The sequence below is a fragment of the Neopelma chrysocephalum genome, unplaced genomic scaffold, assembly GCF_003984885.1.
Source record: "Neopelma chrysocephalum unplaced genomic scaffold, ASM398488v2 Primary Assembly neopelma1_43, whole genome shotgun sequence".
Taxonomy (NCBI): Eukaryota; Metazoa; Chordata; class Aves; order Passeriformes; family Pipridae; genus Neopelma; species Neopelma chrysocephalum.
The window spans coordinates 21,087,991-21,100,626 of NW_020897702.1; the positions used below are offsets into that span (position 1 = coordinate 21,087,991).

The 12,636-nt window shown below is 42.1% G+C and overlaps 1 protein-coding gene across 9 annotated transcripts in view; it reads left to right on the forward strand.

Moving 5' to 3' along the window:
• The first annotated feature begins 961 nt into the window (after positions 1 to 961).
• TENM4 (teneurin transmembrane protein 4) overlaps positions 962 to 12,636 on the forward strand; it is a 603,970-nt gene continuing 592,295 nt past the window's right edge. For 7 of the 9 annotated variants that reach the window (XM_027677557.1, XM_027677560.1, XM_027677561.1 and 4 more), the window contains exon 1: positions 962 to 1,317. The gene's annotated coding sequence lies outside the window, so the exon portion shown is untranslated. The remainder of the gene's footprint in view (positions 1,318 to 12,636) is intronic. The other 2 variants (XM_027677564.1, XM_027677567.1) reach the window with 1 other exon arrangement.

A 12,636-nucleotide genomic window follows, 5' to 3' on the forward strand; every position in this document is an offset into this window, starting at 1 on the left:
ACCACCTGAGTCAGCTCTCCTTCCTGTTCTTATGCCCACACAGATCCCCATCCCATTCACATGTTGAAGCCAATGCCATTCGAAGTCATCCACATGCCTATTCCATGCCCAAACCCAACCCATGCCTATCATATGCCCAAGAACATTCTCTCTTCTACCTATTACCTTCTAATTCTTATGTCCACACTCAGTCCATCTCATCACCAAGCCCATACATCTGTACGTGTCAATGTCATGCCTATTCCCTCCTCATACTCCTGTCCATCCGGTCTCCATGCCATGCCTATGTCCATTACCCCGCCATGCCTAGGCCATACGCATCTCTTCCCCAGGCCCATGTTATATCCACATGTATTCTGTGCCTATCCTCTCTGCATGCCCATGTCCATGCCCAACTCCCCTTCATGCCCATGCCATGCCTGTGCCCTGCTCCTTCCAATGTCCATGACATGCCCATGTCTGTGTCCTCCTCTGATCCATGCCTATGCCAGGACTGTGTCACGCCCATGTCAGTGCCTATTCCTATCTCATATCAATGCATACATCTTCCTGATGCCCATGCCATGTCCATGTCTATGTACATCCCTGGCCCATGCCTATTCCATGATCACTTCATGCTCATGCCCATGTCTATATTTTCCTCTGCCCCTTGCTTATGACACACCCATGATATGCTCATGCCATGCCCATGCCCGTGTCCCGCTCCTCCCCATGTCCATGCCACGCCAATGTCTATGTCCTCTCCAGCCCCATGCCTATGCCACGTCCATGCCCATTCTCATCTCCTCCCCATGTCCATGCCACCCCATGCCCGTTCCCACCCAATGCCCCCTTTCCACGTATCCGCACGCCGTGTCCGAGCATTTCCCACGCCGCCGGGGTGGGCAGCCGCCAGCCGCATGTGCGCCTGTCATTCCAGCCGGGAGCGCCGGCTCCTGCCTCCCATTCATGTAACCTGTGTGTGTCTCTCTTTCTCTCTATGTGTAACAGCGAGAGGGAGAGAGCGAGCGAGGCACGGAGAGGAGGAGGAGGAGGGGGGGAAGCTTTAAATAAAGCCTTTGGATTGCAGCTGCTTATTTTGGGCAGTCCTACCAGGACGATTCCTGCCAGGAAAGAAGCTGGACCAGTCGTTGTTTTGTTTGGGTTTGTTTTTTGGGTTTTTATTTTTTTTATTTATTTTGATTTTGATTTTTGGGGGTGGCAGAGGTGTATCTCCGATCTGCCTGCGGAGATGAGCTCCGGTGCCTGCCTGTAGTTTCCACTTTTGGATCGCTGGACACAGAAGTGGCATTTCGGTGGGGGGAAGCTGCAGACATGGTAAGCTTCGCTTTTTCCTATGAAAAGTGTATTTATGCCATCGGCTCCCTCCAGTTTTCCCTTCCCCCTTTCCTCTTCCCACTAAACAGCCGTGCACACGGACTGAGGCTGGGGAGAAGCTCCCTGAATCCTTGGTTTTCCCTCCCCAGCATCCATGCATGCCTGCTGCCCAGCTCCCTGCCCTCCCTCGCAGTTTGCAGCAATTCGGGGAGGCAAAGATGCTGCGGGAGGCTCCAGGCTGGAGGGAAGGGGGGGCGGGGAGGCGGATCAGGCACCCCCAGACTGCCAAAATCTTGCTTCAGGGTATGTTTGGAGTGGATTCTCCCATCCAACCTTCCCCCTCCCCGACCCTTCCCTCTGCACCCCGAGCGGTGCGGCTGTGCTGGAGGAAGGCAGCAGTGCAGATTGGGAGGCACAGGAGCAAGGATGCAGCTTTAAGATCAATCGATGTTATTTATGTAATAGTAAAAGCGGGGAGGAGAGGGGGGAGAAAAAAAAAATAAAAAAAAGTACTTCGATGTTTCTCAGCTCACAAGGTACCTTTGGCTCTGTCTGAAACCCCTATACCCATGTCCTGCTGCAGGGTGGTGCGTGGTGGGAGTGTGTGTGTGTGTGTATGTTTACATTTGGATATGTGCTAGAGTCAGGGATGGGGATGGGGTCTCCCATTTTCCAAGGAAAGGTGGGTTTGCCTCCAACAAAAAACAGAAAAAAAGAAATGCGCTTGACTGCAAGTTGAGTGACAAGTCTGTTTCTTAGGCATTAAATGTTAAAGACTTGCTTCCAGCCATGCCCTGCTAGGTTTAAAAGCTCCCCCAAATAGTGTGATGTTGGGGAAAAGATGCTGGAGTGACTGGGAGAAATGCAGTGGTTCAGACTCCCGCTCCTATTCTCAGCAATTTACATTCTCAAATACAAATTTTGGTTTTTGAACATAAAACCAGGATGCTACCAAAGGGCATTTATTTCTTGGGAGTTGTTTTGATTAAAAATATAGATCTTTTCTTACTATAAAATATCTGAGCTCTTTTACATGTAAATAGGTAGTAGTTAAGGAATGCCAAATCTTTAAAAAAATAATAATTAAAACCCCCAAACTCTTAAAGTATTTACAAGACAGTATGTATTTACTTTCTTACCATGACCACACTTGGCAATTCACAGCGGTTACAACCATGTAAGCACATGATTTGAGAAAAAAAAACAAAACTACCCCCCAGAAAAGCCCAAATAAAACCAAAAAACATATTTACGCCACAGTGTTGTTTTATGGGATACACAGTTCGAAATACATTTTTTCATACAGCCAAAACAGAGATGAATAAATGCTTATTGAATAGACAGACAAGACCTTTTTGCATCTTGAATGTATTTGCTCATGGCTTTTCCTGGAAAGTTCAATTATTTTGATTTAAAAATGATAATTAAAAAAAGCAAAACAACACAACCCTGAATCTAGCTAAAAATTAATCTCTCCACCTCCACCCCATTTTCCTCCTTAACTTTTTGCAGTGAAGTCTCACCTTGAATTTATAGCTGTATCTTTTTTCCCCCTGAAAAAAGTCGTAGATGACGGGAGGGCCATAAAATGAGAAAATGAGAGCAAAGTTTTGAAGTTGGAAGTTGTCTGTATGCTTTATATTGGTAAATTTCTGCTGTAGCCTTGCAAGTTGTTAGTGTGCTGCTCGCTGCTCTGGGGCTCTGGGGCGCCGAGTTGGGCAAGGAAACTTGGCAGCTCCCAGCCTATCCCAAGCCCATTTCTTTCTGCTTTGCTGACCCTAATAAAATTGCCTACTAGAAGGGTAGCCCCTCCCCTCCTATGGAAAGTGCTCTGCTCCCAACATGTGCACCATATGTGCCTGCAACACCCAAGGCTTAACATATACACCTATACTGTGCCAGCAGCCTGCATATGCCACCCTCACTCTGGGTCTGCTAAGGGCTGAGGATCGGCCATTGGGAACCCCAACCTCTCCCCTGATAGCTGGGGGAGGCTGGGGCTGAGCCAGTGATTTGTATTTAATTTATTTCATTGGCCTTTTCAGAGCCAGGCACCTCCCACTTAGTGCCTCAGCCTGTAGTACTTTTATAGGCTTGGGTGGAAAAAACAAGGAGTATATGTGTTCGTGTGTATATATTCAGTATTGGGGGGGCGTAGAGGGAGGAAGACGCATCTCTTGCACTGTTTTGCAGTGAAACAAGATTCACAGCAGCTTGATTGGCTCTGCCTGTGTTACAAGGCTGTAGGAATTTGCTGGTTTGTGGTCATTGTGAGCTGCCCTTCCCTGTGAAATTCCCAGCTCCCAGACTCTGCCACGCTGCTGGATCACTCCTTGCTGGAGTGGGCTGGTTCGTGGACAGTCAGATTTTCTGCTGCCATGATCCGTTGAGAATGTGATCCCCAAGCCAGTGCATGGGCAAGGAAAATTAGGGTCTGTGCCGGTTTGCAGCAGGTCTGGGGGTAGGGAGGGGACTCTGAGGTCGCGGTGTGTGGTCAGGCTTTTCCCGGGCACGTGAAAATGTAACCTGTGTTGTTCTTCCCTCGAGAGCGGGGCCATTGCTCTGCACCACCCTGGGAAGGGGCTCTGCCCAAACAACTGGGGCAGGGGAGGAGGGGAGGTGCCTTTGCAGGCAACCTGTTTCAGTTTTTTTCCCCTTTTCCCCTCAAAAAAAAAAACAACACTAAGATTAGGAATTACTGCCACTGCACTGAGATGTAATATATACCTGCAGGGACTCTGCCTCTGTGCCTCACCTTCCCTTCCTGTCCATATGTGCATGCATGTGTACACATCTTCACAAGGGGAGATTTTCAATGTATCTGTCATTTATATGTGTGATCTGGAGAAGAAATGTCATGTTTTGGTGGAGAAAGATGGCCATTAGTGTGGAAAGAGGTCCTCAGGCTGCTCTTTGGCAGGAAAAGGGGGAAAAGGCAAAAGAAGATGCGTAAGTTAACTTCGTAGTTTCCTGTTCTTATTAGCAAGGGGTCTCAGTTCAAAAAAGGCTTTTATGGGGAGAATTTGCCTTCTCTGATTTTAAAGGATAGGGAAAAATTATGGAGAGATGAGAGTAAAGCTGCTTGTCTAGTTTTGGTTGGTGGAGGAGATAGCCCCTCTCTCTCCCTTCCAATTTATTTTACTACATGGACGGAAAAAGAGAGACATCTCTGATTACTGTGGGTCTAGGGAAGCAGTGAGATTTGGGCTGAGAAGACACTGCATTTTTTAAGTCCTTGTAGATTAATTATTTGCCTTGACTCATTTAAATTAGATGCTTTCCTATCATTTTGGTGAGCAGATAGAACACAGGCAGGGGAAAATGTTGTTCTCTTTTGTTTTACAAAGTGAGAATTTTATTTTATTTGATTGATTTCCTGGAGTGTATAATAACTAAGTGTTATTTCATTCTGTCTACAACATGTACACTATTCCAATTAAGAGCCTACTCTGATTATTTTTAACCTGGTAGTTTACCATTTCTCTGCTCAGGAGAACAAATCGTTGAGTTCTTGCATTTTAAAATAACAGTGATGCTTAAGCAAAACTACCTTTTCCCTGGGAAAGTCGTTTCCAGTTCTGTCGAGTTCCCACTTCAATGGTTCATTTTCTGACAGAATCACATCTTTGCAAGGAGCAGAACTATGATCTTACGTAACTTGATGTTTCCAGATCAAAAGTTACAAATATTGCAGTAATACCAAGATGAGAGAGATTTGACAGCAGGAATGTTGCGTGGCATATTTATTATTAGGATTTTAAATCAAGGAGGTTTTAAAAATTTATGGAGGGGAAAAGTAGAATTAAAAAATATGAATAAACAAAAACTACTTTGATATCTTCTTTAACATCACTTTTTGCTTTTATCTTACCTCTGTAGGCAGTTGAGACTTTATTTTTTCTTTTTTTAAAGCAAACCTTTCTGTGTTTAAGAAATGTGTAATTGTAATTTCAAGAAGTGAAGTATCTTGAAACTTGATCTCTCTCCGATTTCATTCAAAGAAATGAAACTGTAAATCAATGTCAATTCAGATTTAAAGACTGGCTGTTACCTTCCCTGTAACAAGATCTATCAGCATAGCTTATTGTAACTAAAAGCTAAAATACTCTATTTCTGCTTTGAACTGACAGATTGGCATTGCTGGGCACTTTGACAAAGTAACTTGCACCACTTGCCAGCAAATTGGGTATTCATGGATCCTTGACCAGTATGTTTCAGAGAAAGATGTCTTGTAATTTTTTTTTAAAGTATAAGGACATGTATGCATTTCCTCTTTGCTGTAGAATAAAAGGAAAAAGAATAAATGAGAAATTTATATCCTAACTATATCAGTATAACCTGAGGAACAGTGCTGAAGTGTGGCTATAGGACTTATATTTTTAGTCAGGAATAAATATATGATTTGCATTCCTCTGTGCTATTTCACCATCACTGCACTGATATTCAAATAATTTTCTTAGAAATATTTTTTTTTTGCCAGCTGTTCTACATCACTCTCCCTGAAGCATCTTTAAAGACACAGTTGAAATATGAATAGGAGGGCACATTTCCTTGGCTGTGTGCAGTTATAAACACTCTTTATGGAAAGTTCTAATTTCTTGGAAAGTTCGAGCCTTACTCACAAACATCCTTTTGCCTTTATACCACATTGCTGAGAATGAAACTGTTTGTGCTGAAGGGGGATTCAAACTTTATCGTACGTCATCTTGCTGGGTATCAGCAGAGGTGATCTTTTGAATGTGAAGATGTCCATGAAAGCAGACATAGAATTCTCTGTTTTTCTAGTGTGTTGGCAGAAGGAGGGAAAAGCATTATGAAATAGAAGGGCTGGCAGATAAGTTTCCTATTCCAAATCAGAGTTGCTTTCTAGGATTTGACACAAAAAAAGAGGGAAGAAAAAGCGAGGAGTTGCTGATGGTCGATTTAAGTGAAGGATCTCACTGAACTGCATTTATCAGTTCATTTAAATGGGGATGATTCAATTAGATTTCGCAGATATCTCCGCATGCTTTAGTGAAGTAGTATTTGCTACTGTCTAGGATAACCACTGCAGTCAAGAATGCTGCTTCACTACCATAATCACCGCTAAGGCACTGGTGGCAGATGTGCTACTCAGGCAGTAACAGCAAATGTGAAAACAGGAGATGTCTCGTTGCCCATTGATTTAGGTTTTAGGTGAATATTCACTGCAATTTTCTCTTCAAACACTGAGTAGAAGGTGTAGCACTTGCCTGCACGTGTGTTTGCACACACTTAGCCTTCAAAGTATTCTGGAGATTGATTAGTTAAACAGTCAAAAGTTAGAAAACAGAATATTAAATCCTAATTTACTGTTTTAATCCAACCCTGCATTATGTATGCAATAAGGGCTCACTGGCTTTGTTGCCTCCTTCTCAAACTCTATTAAGTGTAATGAAAATGTTAGACTTGCTTAAAAAATCCAGCCTAGGCCTGTTCCTTCTGGGGAATATGGGGTCCATTCATAAAATCAGTCTTCTTCATCAAGAGTTGGACCCAATGAACCTTGTGGGTTCCTTTTGACTCAGGATATTCTATGCTTCTATGATACCATGCTGTATGGAGGATAAGAGAAATCAGGATTCAATTCCTGAGCAGGAGTGTCATCAAATACTATCTGTCCACATAAAATCAAAGTTGTGGAGGTCAACAATTCATAAACCATCTCTTCCAGTAGGTCACCTGGACTTAAATGTCCCAATCTTATAAATGAACCAAATGCCCAAATTTTATAATGGAAAGTTTTCAATATTCTGCTAAGTCCTTTTGAAATGCCTCTATGCCTTTGGATGCTGAAAACCATTTCATCCTCACCTCTGTAACATAAAGAAGAATAGGAAGGGAGAGTTTGGTTAGTCAAAAAGCCTTTAGAAGTAACTGCCCGAAGTGATTGGAAAAACTGATGGAGCATGAGAGACACTGGAATTTGCTTTCTGCCTGTTGATACAAACGGCGCTAGGTGGTTGGGCTGTGGGCAGCGCAGATCCTGTCAGTCAGGAACAAGCAAATGCTGCTATTTCTCAAAAATTACCCTTTGTGCAGGTGGGCTTAACGTGAGATCAGGTTTTTGACATTGGCACAGATTTTTGCGCTAGAAAGCAGAGAACAATCTCAAGAGCCAGCCTGCCGATGCATTCCTGCAGACAGAGCCATGATTGGGGTTACTTACAGTTCTTCCTTACTGTGCTAAAACAATGCAGAGTTCACACGGCCTTTAATTGCTGTTGTGGATGTTTGACGTGTCAGCAGATCAGACCGAGCTGTCAAGATGATCATACAGAGGTTGCAACACACTCTGACACAGTTACGAAATGTTGAGTTGAAGAAACTTGCCCAGCATTGCCCACAGTTCTGGGGCATCATTTGGCTGCCTTAATCTGAAACACATTTGTCCTCATTCCTCAGTCCTCTGCTTAGTCACTACAAACCTTCCAGCTCTGCTACGGGTGAGATAGGGATCATAAACCTCCTCTTCTACTCCTCATCCTCACTGCTTCATCTCCAGGCTGGCTTGGATAAAACATTGTCTTGTGCATAATGACTTTCGTTATTCAGGACGCTTAATTAAGGCAACTTTCATTGTGTTTTTTACTTAAATTCTGGGTCTCCAATATATGCATTTAAATCTTATTTTTTGTCTCTTAGTCTAGTCTTTGTTGAATTTATTTTTTTTTAAGTCTTGCAAGAGCTAGTATCTTTGTGGCATTGCCACATTTTAGTATCTGTATGTGTCTATGGCTTAAATTAACAGATCATCATCTCTTGATTTAACAGAGTACTCTGCTCCTCCAAATAGATCCCTTAGTGCATCCTGCTCAGTCTGCTCCTCTCCTCATCTCCTGCCTCTTCCAGCTCTATTCTGCAATCCCATTTTCACCCCTCTAGCCCCTGCTCTTCAGACCTGTCACCCCAACATCATTCAGCTCCTCCCAGCTTGGGATCATGCTGAACACCAGAGACCATCTCCAACTGCAATTGTGATACTTGGATGCAAGCCTGGCACATTCCATAGCACCAAGTAGCTTGTTTAGTCCCACACAGGCAGAAATGTAAGTGATGGAAACTGGTAAATATGTATAAATTAACCCAGGAACATATAGCAACAGTGCTTTTGTCAAAGCTGTCTAAACTTGGTTTAATTCATACACATGCACACAAAATTCATTAGAAGAAAAACAGTTCTCTCCCAGGCAAATTTCAAGTCCTTCCTCTAAAGTCCTAAAAATCCCAGAGGAGGTTCTAGAGAGAAGGCTAAAGGCTTTTTTTTTTTTTTAACATGAGTAAAACAACATAGTTTTCCCTAGCCTTGTTCTCAGAATCTGCTGAACTGTTTTGACTGAAATTTCCCAAAAATTCAGCCTGAGGCAGACAGCTGGCATGGAAATTTTCAGGCCAAACAATTTGCTTAGTATAGTTATAAGAAACTGTGAATGCCGTTTTATTATTAAAGCTGCCTCGCTCTTCTCATAATTGACAGCACTACCAACTTTGCCTTTCGCTAATAAACAGAGAACTGGAAATTGTGTTACAAACTAATTTCGTATTTGTGCATTTTATAGATATTTTTATACATTGGAAATTTATTATAAAACTGACACATGCATTTCAGCATATGTTAGCAGATGATGAAATCTCAAGCTTCCTGGAAACTAAAGTGAATACAAGTATGAGAATCCCACCAAGTCACATCAAAGTGATACAACATTGCAGGATTTGTAAAATGGGATTAAACCCAAACAAATCCCAGGAGACCTTGCACTGACAGAGCAATCACACAAATTCCCATATATCCCACCTTTGGGTTCATGGTCCTGCTGACAGAAGAATTCTGATTTAGTATAATAACATTCTATTGTAACAGCAACTGTTATTGTAAATCACAGCCAATAAAAACAAGGGAAGAAAAAAAAGGAAAACCTTAAAACCGAAAGAACAGATAATTGCATTTTGGTATGATCAGCTTTTTTTCTTTTGTTAACATCATTACAGGTGACCTCTCAGGCTGTAGTTTCATATCAAAGCCGACCTCAGGACCCATTGGCATAAAAGGAGAGAGGTCTTGCTCTCTCCCTCTCCTCCCATCCCAATGTTCTCTCTTCTCAGCTCCTGTCCTTTCACTCCTTCAGAATATGTCTGATGATTTATGCCCTTTTGACAAGGGTAGGACAAGGGGTAATGAGTTTAAGCTAAAAGAGGGCAGGTTAGATTAGATGTTAGGAAGAAATTCTTTACTGGGAAGGCCGTGAGGCACTGGCACAAGTTGCCCATTGAAGTGTTCAATGCCAGGTTGGATGGGGCTTTGAACAACCTGGTCTAGTGGAGGGTGTCCCTGTCCATGGCAGGGGGGTTGGGACTAGATGATATTGAAGGTCTGTTCCAACCCAACCTAACTTATTCTATCATTCTGTGATTCTATAAATTAATTAATCAATGCAGGAAGAAACAAGCTCCATCTTTTGCTTGGTGTTTTGTTTGTTTGTTTTGGGGTTTTGTTGTTATTGTTGTTTTGTTTGTTTGTTTTCTGAGTTAGTGACTTGCGCCAGTGTGGTGGAAGCATGTACCAAGGAGAAGGGAGTAAGAAAGGGGTATAAAAAGCTTTTTGGAGGTGATGAGTTTTTAGGTTAGTCCCATGACTCAAGAGGTTTGGTTTTTTTGATTGCCAACTGTTTACAGGATTTTTATTGTACTGATATAAAGCCTCATTTTATTATTAAAATACAGAGTGCACTTTTTCATTACAGTCTTCTATCTTCAGGACAGTCTTTTGAACCATCCTGCTCAGTAGGCAATGAAGCAGTTGTCCTCTAACAATTTGCTGGATTCTCTTTGAACCCAGTGCACGGTTGTGATAGCCACAACAAAACCTTTCGAAATTTAAAATCATTCAAAGAGTGAATAAACCTTCCTGTTTTTCTGCTTCAGACTCTCAATTTGGTAATTTCATTAGATGACTACTACTTTGTGGGTTATACAGCAGGATCTAATAGAGGTCTGTTCCTCCTAGTTTTTGTTTTTATTTTTCTATTCCAAGCTTAAAGTCCTCACCCTACTTCATCTATTCTTCAAAAGTCTTTCTGTATTTCCCGATAATCTTTGCAGCCTTTTTCTCTGCCTTTGTTAATTCTACTCCATTTGGTAGATGGGTAGACCGAAAATGGATGCATCATTAAAATAGAAATGCATCATTAGCTTATACATCATCCCATATTATATTGATATTTAGTCTGGAGAAAAGGAGGCTCAGGGGGCACCTTGTCACTTTCTACAACTACCTGAAAGAAGGTTGTAGCCTGGTGGGGGTTCGTCTCCTTTCCCAAGCTGGAAGTGACAAGACAGAAAGAAATTACCTCAACTGGCACCAGGAGAAGTTTAGATTGGATATTAGGAAAAATTTCTTCACTGAAAGAGTAATCAGACATTGGAACAGGCTTCCAAGGAAGTGGTGGAATCACCATGCCTGAAAGGGTTCAAAAAGTGGTGGATGTGGTGCTTAGGGACATCATTTAGGGGTGGACCTGGCAGTGTTAGATTAATGATTGGACTCTATGATCTTACAGGTCTTTTCCAAACTGAATGATTTTATTATTTTTCTCCTTTTGTTGTCTATTTTTTCCCTAGCATATCCCAAGATTTTCCCTGCACTGCACATTTGACTGACATGAACAGAGAGCCAGTATATGTAGAGTGCATCCTGTGGAGATTCCTCAGCCACCTTCATGTGTGGCACCAGTTAATTTAGAGCCCACATTGTGAATGTATTGTTAGAATTGTTTTTCCTTTATGCATTATGCTGCTTTTATTGATACTGAATTTCATCTGATGTTTTTATAACCCAGCTTGTTAGTCAGTACTGTGAGAGTAGGTTGTTGGAGGCTTCCTGAGAGAATCAGAAAACCCAGCAACGAAACAGGCTCTCATTTTGACTTTTATTCTTGTCCTGGGGATAATCTGGGTAAAAATATAACCAACAAAATAACCTTAATACAAAGTAAGAACAACTAGCCTGCCTGTCTCGTGACATCTAACGGTGAAGTTGTTTGTGGCTCAAATGATTTTGCTTCTCATCAGCATCGCATCTAACAGAGTCTTTTTTCTTATACTTCTTTCTACTGATTGTTTGCGCTTCCCCCAAACAGCAAAGTACACCCTTCGCTTCATCCACACTGGAGCACCAGAGTCCTGAACCAAGGGAGAACCTAATGATCATCTTCTCACAGACTGACATGTTTCCCCTGTATCTCCATCTCCTTTCCATCCCAAAATCCCCGTTGTGTTCATGATGCCCCACAAAGATCCCACATGGGATTTAAAAACTTTCAGTACTCACTTGTTTTTGCTTCTATCTCAGAAGTGTGAGCAGACACAGCCACCTGCCTGTCACTTAGAGCCCTGTTTGTTGACGAGCATTTGGGTCTGCCTATACAGTGGTTTCTTTAGGGCTTGGTTTTTATGGCTTATAATTGCTAGTGCTGTTCATAATATTATTTGGGATTTTAGAGATGCACAAATGACTCATATAGAAGCTACAAACTATTGCTTACAGCCCTGCATACCCCACATACATTTGTGGCTCTTTGTGCAGAACACTGCTGATCGTGGGCTCTGGGGAGCAGCATTATTGTACACCTGCACCACTTTGTTTTGTATTATTTTATACCTTTTGCATAATTAATGTTTAGTTCAATTTTATGTATTTATTTATTTTGGCTGATGTCTTCTCCAGAGATTTTCAGATAGCAAACATCTAGTTGAGGAGATGGTAACAGGGAAGAAGGGGATATCAGAAGTTGACACTATGGAAGAAAAGTGGGTCTTTTGGGGGGTGAGAAAATAAGGGAATACCAGAAACAGAGCCGGATTCCTTCAGCCAGTGCTCTGTTGTGCTCTGTGCACTGAAGACTGTTTGATTCATTTTTTTTCCTTTGTTTTTGAGGCTTTTCCCCCCTCCCTTTCAGAGCATAGAAGGCTAAAAATTCTGTAAAATCTCTTCTGTGCATGAAATATATACATCAATAAAATCAGGATGCCCAGCCCCAGCAAAGCTGCCCAATCACATGTGTGTGTGTGAGTGGGCATATATTTTTCATGTGTGAATATTCCTGTTTGTTTCTCTCTCCTTCCCTCTGTTCAAATGAAAACAGCTGGAGTTAATTTTACACAAAATATATGAAAGCTCACCTTGCATCATGTTTCCTTGAATACTTCATTAGAGCCTTTTTTTAAAATGTGCACTGTTTTATCAGACCAAGTATTTGGAAGTGGACATTCCCAGTGACAAAGATGTTTTGGAGATAACAAAAG